Genomic DNA, 8,667 nt, shown 5'->3' on the forward strand with positions numbered 1-8,667 from the left:
CTAAAATATATTAGTTAATTTTTTTCTATTTCAAATCCAAAGTATGTGTTTGACAAAATATATTCAAAAATCAAATCTAATTTTAATATTTTGTTATTTAAAAATAATTTTATCTCAAATTTTGTTACTGAATTTGTTTAGATAATTTATAAAGTAACACTATAATATAATTAAGATGGTAGCCAATTAAAATAATTGTAAAACTCACACTATAAATAAAAATCTAAAAATTATTGTTTTTAGTCAAAATAATATATTATTTTCATAACAAAAAATTAAATTTATTGTCATCAAAATGCTCGTTTAAAATAATATCATGTTGAATAATCTAAAAAAAAATTTTTCTAAAATATATTTTAGTAATTCATTAGTATTTTGTCAAAATAAATAATACATTTTATTATTGTGTATAATAATTGTATTCAAAAGTGTTGAATAAAATTAATGTATATGGAAAGAACAACAAAAAGAAATTAATGTTTGTAAAATATAAAATTCAACTTTGTAATTTTATAAAATATTTTTTCTAAAATATTTTTTTATAATGTAAAATAAATAATTCAACATTATTACGAGAAAAGAAAAATCATTAAGGTATTAGTGTTTTATATATTATAATATCAAGTAAGTATTAAATGTAAATCAGTGTTGGTAAAATATATAGTAAAATATAAATTATATTTCTGTAAATTGTTAATCTTATAAAAAAATAATAGTTTAACCATATAAAAATTCTGTTAAAAAACGTAACCTGTACCAAATTTAAAAGCATTCTATAAATTTTATATATAAACAAAAACATTCTATATCAATAGTAGAGACTTAACTTATTTATTTATATTCTTATATATGAGCTGGCATGGGCTGTGTACCATTATACATGTTACATGAAATAAGCATGAACGTATCACATGCATATCATCCTCATCTCATTGGAGATGGGAACTGCTTGGAATCCTATGTTTCGGTTGCCTACGTGTGAATCCAATCTATCAGCCTGATTCCGTTACTATAATCGGACGGTAACTTTACAATCGGTGTATTACACGCGCAGAGTGAGAGATTGACAAAGACATGTTACAATACTGCAGCTTTTTGCGCCGCCAACGATGACTAACTAAACACTGCATTGCATACAGCAACAACAAAAACTTTTGGTTATATCTACGGGAAACGCCGTTATTGAGTCTTGGTCTTCAAGTAATCAAGTATGGAGTAATTCAAAAATATATATATTTCAACATAAATTCTATATACATATATACAGTATTTATATCATAAATGGTATTTTATGTCAAAATTAAATAAAATCTTATTTTTATTTATAAATTAAATTATATATTTTAAATAAATTAATTAACTAAATTTAATTTAAAAACCGATTTAATAATTTTAGAAAAAAATTAATCTCAAATATTTTAATTTTTTGGAAAATTTTCAAAAATTTATTTTTCCCAAAAATATATAAAAATTATAGAAAAAGCAAAAAAAATTGAAAAACTTTTCAAAACATTTTTTAATAATAATCAAAACATTTATTATTAAATTTTTACATTTATTTTTATTTGAAAAAAATCGAAACGAATTTCAAATTTTTTTTTTTGAAAAATTCACCGAAAAGCTGATATAAAATAATTTTTACTAAATTTATTCAAAATATTAAATTAATTTATATTTATAAACTAGTTTCAAAATCAATTTAGTATTGAATTGTTCAAAAATTAATAATTTTTTATGAATGTGGTTACAATAACTAAATAAAATTATTAATATGGTTCAATTACTTCAGTTTTTGAACTATAAACATCACTAAATACAATTTTATATCATTAATAGTATTATGTTTTTGATAAAATATATTTCATAATAATAATTATCCGAAATATTTAATTTTTTTTCATTCCAAATTTTTAAAATAAATATACCATATTTAGAAAATGTGATTACTCGCTTCACTTGTTGAGTTAAATGGGAATTAAAATTAATTGATACTATTTTAATTAATTCATTAATTGTTATTCTGTTGTATAATTTTTTTGTTTTTTATTTCTATCTGTGAATGATGGTGTATCATATGTTTATTTGAAAATATATTTAAGTGTAACTTCAACTATAATATTATTGTTGTAAATAATATCATGTCCACGAATTTCAATTTGTAAAGACAATTATTATTTTTAATAGAGTAATTAAAAAAATTATTGATTATCAGAACAACTAAACAACTTCCCTCAAAATAAAGTGAATTAATATAAAATATTATTTTATGCTTAATTTTAGCAGATCAGTTATATAATAGACATATTTAAAAATATTCTAAAATTAATATAAAAACAACAACAATAACAATAGTGTCTAAATTATACTATTTTAAATTTAAAAAGTCTAATTATATTTAATTTTTTATTTATAGGATGTTACGTGATAAAGTTGCTCATATTGACACATCCAATATATTGGTGATAAGTAATACAAAGTAAAACAATTCACTCTTGCTAGTATTTAATCGCGGAGGTAAATTTATTTAAAATCTTATCATATTAAAGTTTTTTAATGTTGATTATGATTTTATTTATTTATTATCAAATATATAGGAATCTATCAAATTTGTATAAGTAAAAAAGATGGAGACCACTTTGAGTTATGAAATTCTCAATATTATGTTATTTTTGTAATTTACTTATTAGTATTTGTATTGTTTTCGTTATTTCTGTTGATAAGTTTTGGTTTATACATGTTGTAATTTTATTTTTAGAGTTCAACATAAAACATTGTTAATTTTTTACTAATAAAATGTAAAATGCCCACAATTATTGTTCATGACATATTAATAATATATCTATTTTTTTGTTATTACCATTTAATAGTTATAAATATCTTAAATATAACATTTATTTTTATAGTTTTTAATGAAAATGATAAATTATAAATGTTAATTGATCAATAAAATAAAAGTCAATTAATCTCCAATTCATATTTATTTTAATTTTATAGACATTGCAATGTCAGTATAAATAATTTTACATTAACTGTAAACCTAACTCAAAATTGTATAGTTAGTAATTAATTATTGATTGGTTGAAGTAACATTTGTTTAGTTATATAATTAAATAAATAATTCTTATTAATTTATAGTGTTACATTTATTTTCACAATTAGTCATTAGTCCTTTTTCTCATTATTTTTAACCATATATATGTATAATTTATTTTAAAAAAACAGCGTTTCTTTTTATTATAAATACAATTCATAAATAAGAAAATAACAGTACTGATTCTTCATATACATATATTTTTTAACCATAAATAAAAAATTGCTTTCGGTCAATTAAACACTATAATCCTATTAAGACAAAAATAAACTATAATCCTAATAGCACTGAGTCTTCATAATTTCATTTAACAAATTACATGTATATCGCAATACTCTTACAGTATATAATATCATCTTCAGGAGGTACAATATCAACAAAGAAATTTCAAAAATTCATATTTGTTGTAATCTTATTACGGAATGTAATAGCTATCAATCACATTTTTTTATCAAAATTTACTTCAAACCCGAAAAACCCACAAATTTCTTATATAAAGTTTCTCTATATTTTATTATTATGAGTTTTTATGGTACTCTCCAAAAGTTATAAGGCTCATTAAATAAAAAGTAAAAACTTTGTAAATCTAAATCAATATACATATTGATTTTTTTTATACACTCTATAATATTATATTTTAATTGTTTTACTACAATTATGTTTTAATCTTTTACAATAAATATTCTTTTGTGAAATATTATATTTAGTTTAAAAAATTATAATATTTGTTTATATATTTGTATATATAAATTGGATATTGGATATTGGATTTGAAAGTTTTACTTTTTTATTTATATATATAAATTGAGATTGATCTTATCCTTGGTTATTTTGGTGTGCTCTGTAACATATGGTACCTTCTAATTATCTAAATAGTTTTTGTTTTTGTCTTCGATATATCCATGAATCAAAAGTCAAAACACACGGTATCTAAACATAGCTTTGATCATTAGAAAGGGAGAGATAGGAAGATATAATACATAGATTCAAGAAATAAGGCCTCTTTAAAATTTTGCAGATTAAACCAATTATTTTTCTCGCTCTTCTCCTTCAAGCCAATTCTATTAGGTTGAAGGCATCACATGTTTGTATTAATGGTTTTCTTTCAAAGTGTTTTAGCCGGGAGGACTTCAAGGATAAAAAGCAGAAGAACCTCATGATATGGTTTATAAATAATTAATCATGGCCATTAATTATTATTAAAATCAATGGTTAAGATTTGAAGTAACTCTAAGACGTTAAATAATCCATTCTCATAATAAACTACCAAAACATATTTAAAAATAAATGTCTTACTAATATCATAAGGATATTTGTTTAGAAACCACAAAAGTAAACCTTTTTTTTTTTTTTCCAAAACATCAATGTTTAAATTTCTAAGAGATAAATTAATGCACGACTTTTAAGGAAATAAAAAAAAATAAATTCTTTTGCCGTTCTTTAACAAGTGTCGGATATTTATTAGTATTTGTCTAACAATAATACATGTTTTCATAACATATTATAGTAACTAACATTTAAAATTTAGAAACGGAAAAAAATTGTAATTAAAAAGGAAAGAAATATAACTATTTTTAGAGAATGAAATAATGTAATTTTCAATTTTAATGTTCATTTCTATTTTAATATGCTATACAATCTTGCCAATTTTTAAAAAATATTTTATAAGGAAAAATGCTTTTATCTCTTATGAGATTTCTTAAATAACATTCATGCCTTCTCTAATTTTTAAAATGTATTTACCTCCTCCTTTGTATTCAATAAAACATTTATACATAATATTTTTTTTCTGTCATTTTGTCAATTATATCTGTCATTTATCAAAAATATATTATAACACACATTCTAATTGTACAATTAATATATAATAATATATTTTAAAATTATAAATATTAAATATATGGCCGTATCTTAATAAATTAAATCGAAAACTTAAATTATGTTGTATAATAAATGATATGAATAGACATAAAAAAAAGATTTAAAAAATCCTTAATTGCTCTACTTTAAAAATTATTTTCCCAAATACTTTATTTTTTTTTCTTTTAATAAAAGGCCGTTCTCTGGAGAAGCGACCACCTAAAGACCAATTTTTTGAAATTCAATAGAAGGTCGTTTCCTGGAGAAACGACTTCTAACTTAATAATATTACTCAGTTAGAGGTTGCTTTCCTAGGAAACGACCTTCTTACTGAGTTTAAAAAAAAAATTACTCAGTTAGAAGTCGCTTTTTCGAAAAACGACATTCTATTGAGTTTCAAAAAGTTGGTCTTCAGGTGATCGCTTTCCCAGAGAACGATTTCCTATTGAAAAATAAAAGTATAATATTTAGAAAAATAATTTTAAAAGTAGGACAATTAAGGAATTTTTTTTCTAAAAATGGGATATATATATATATACAAAATCCATGAACTTATTGTTTTTTCAAAACTAAATAGTGTTAGTATCATTTGAATAGAACTCATAAAGATAAATGCAATTTTTCATATTTTATATAGTATATCATTTATATAAGATAAGTTCTATTGTACAATAAAAAACAAAGTCGGTATCAGTATTATTATTTTTTTAATCAATAATATTTTTTATTTGTCCATGTATATATTATTATAATATATATTAAAATAAACTAAATTAAGAATTCTAGTACATAAATTATATACCATTTAATTATTAGTGATTTGATTTTGATAATATTAAAATATATTAATTTTTCAATGTATCGTAAAAGTTATATTTATTTATTTATCTCTGACAAAAATTTATCTCTAATGACCGATGAGAATAAAAACAGCTTTATTTTTTGCGGAAAGAATAAAAGCTTTTTTGAACAATTTAATACAAATTAATTGAAGGGAACTAGGAAATATACCAACGTTAAATAGGGTTGCGGTTAAAATTTGCTTGTATTTTATACCGACAAACAATTTTGTTTTTGTTTTGTATATTGTCAAATACAAAGAGCATAATAATGTTGATGTTTTAGACTCAACAAAGGTGAGTTCGTTACTAAGGAATTGAGTTAGATCTATAAGTATAAGATCGTGAGTTCAATTTTTCGATTGAATGACTGGAGCGTATAGTTTATGATAAGTCTAAATGAGAAGTCTACCTAACCATCGTATTTAATTAAATAGAAATAATTTTTTATCACCACTGTCATTATCATAATATTATATTATATTTTATTTGTATTAAATCATAAATTTGCTAACAATATTTTATATAATTTAAATGTACTACTAAATTTGCATCGATGTTTGAAATATTTAAAAGTATTATTTTAAAACATAATTAAAATACGATATGAAACTTGTTTATTTACAAAATTATATACTTAAGTTTGTTTTCATGTTAATTTGTTTATTTAAAAAATATAACTTAAATTTGTTTTCATGTTAACTTCTTTATTTACAAAATTATATTTTTGAAAAAAGACTGGAACATACCTTAAAATTGGACCTTTAATAGGTAATAGGTCATACTTTAATCTAATATTTTCAATGTAGGTTAAATATTGCAAAACTTATCATATTATTTTCCTATTTTAAATAACTTACTCTTAAAAGGTTATATTTTAATTAATTGATTAATAACAAACATTTATTACAATCAACTATGTGTGAAAACTTGCTTCCATGTGGTGCTTCTCATTTGGACAATCAACTATGTGTGAGTGGTTTTAGATTTGTAGAAATTACTCAACACTTGTTGATTGATTGTTCTAAATATGAAATGTGGGTACATGTGTTGAGTTGGTTGGGCATTAGTTGCCTGTATCAAATATTTGTATGTGAATCAATTCATTGGTTTGGTGTCTGGTGGCAAAATAGTACGTGAAAAACTTCATGAAATATGAAACGGTTGTATTTGGTCTATCTAGAAAGAAAGAAAAAGTTGAATTTTTCATCTAGAGGAAAGCAATGCCACTCAAATACTTGATTTTATCAAATTTTCATTCACGGTTTTAAATCCAAAACATCTATTTCCTTTTCGCTTTTTATCAGTTGTGTAAAACAACCACTTGCTAGAGAGGTTTTTCCACTTATAGCTTTATTTGGGGTATTGATTGGTATTTGTTTTTCGACAAGGTCTTTGGATATTCCTTTTCAATTTTATTTGAAAAATTTATTTGATTAGATTATGATCTTAAGTGATTCTATAATGGTAAAAATGTGTTGTTTTTAAAATTCGAAAACCTTTGAAAACAATTTATGGCACCGAAAATATTACTGGGTTGAGTCGTAGACTAGGTCGCTCTCTTTAAGACGTTTCGAGACACTGCCCAAAATTGTGCAAGGCAGACTATCAACCACGAAGTCCCCAGGATAAAACAGCCCAGATTCACTGTATCGGAGTTCTACTGCACTGTAGAAAATCGTTCTAGAATTACACCCTCAGTATGCCAGTCGATTGATTGACACTCAAATATAGCACGAAGGCTACTCAAGAAATTAAGAAGAAGAAGAAGAAGAATATAAGGGGGAGAAGTGAGAAAAGCCTCAGATATGGAGAGCTTTTGGTGTGCTTTTCCAAGTGAGGTGAGCTCTCTATTTATAGATGAGTTCAGCAATTGGATCTGAGAAAAAAGGGGGATCCAAGAGCACGAAGTCCATCAGCTGGCCACCAGGAACGTGCCTCAGAAATAGGAAACGTGACTTGACCAAGCTTCTTGACCGGGCAATAATCAAAACGTGGGAAAGACTCAGCTTTAGGGTTTTGACGTGGCAAATAACTGAAGCTAAGTCAAATTAGGGTTTTGACTACGCAAAGGACAAAAGATTAGTCAGTTTAGGGTTTGAATGAATCAGAACATTGACTTTGACCTTGTGGATGGCAGTTTCGTAATATGTGACATAACGCAAGCAATTAATTAATTAAATAAATAATTTTCATATGTTTAAAAAACTTTAATACACCACAAACCAAACCAAACCAAATCGGGCCGGGCCGGGCGTGCGGCGGCGGCGCGCACGTGTGGTGGTCCGTTTGCTTGCGTTATCCCTCCTTCACAAAATTGCGGTGCCCCTTGGGGCCCAACCCAATTGTGAAACTAACTCCTTATAAAGGTCATAAATGAGTGTGTTCCCTCCAATGTGGGACTTCTCATTTTTCAATTCACACATTAAAAGCCATCATCAATGCCATTTATCTTTCATCATTTCCAACAATCCCCCACTTGAATTTAAAAATAGATTCTTGAATAGCGTCAAACGCTTCTATAAGATTGTGCATAAACAAAGGTGTCTTTCAACTTGAACCTTTGCATAGTGAGTAGGATTCAGATTCAACAAGAGTAACTCGTAGTTTTGAACTCTATCTCTGACATCAAACTCACACACAACCTTTTCATTAGGTGTATTCTAAAAAGCCCGTGCATTTAGGGTCCTGCACGTGTATCCCAGTCTAGTGAACGCTCTAGGAATTCTGCCTCGAAATTCCATAGGAAGCGGCCCCCACTTCCACATTCACGTAGGTGAGTCTATCAAGAGTACTCATGTAGCTACTAAGTACCCCACTCCATATAGAGTATAGATCTCATTAAGAGTTTCTATTATCTCATCCTTTTTCGCTTCA

Source organism: Cicer arietinum, chromosome 4, assembly GCF_000331145.2.
Source record: "Cicer arietinum cultivar CDC Frontier isolate Library 1 chromosome 4, Cicar.CDCFrontier_v2.0, whole genome shotgun sequence".
Lineage (NCBI taxonomy): Eukaryota > Viridiplantae > Streptophyta > Magnoliopsida > Fabales > Fabaceae > Cicer > Cicer arietinum.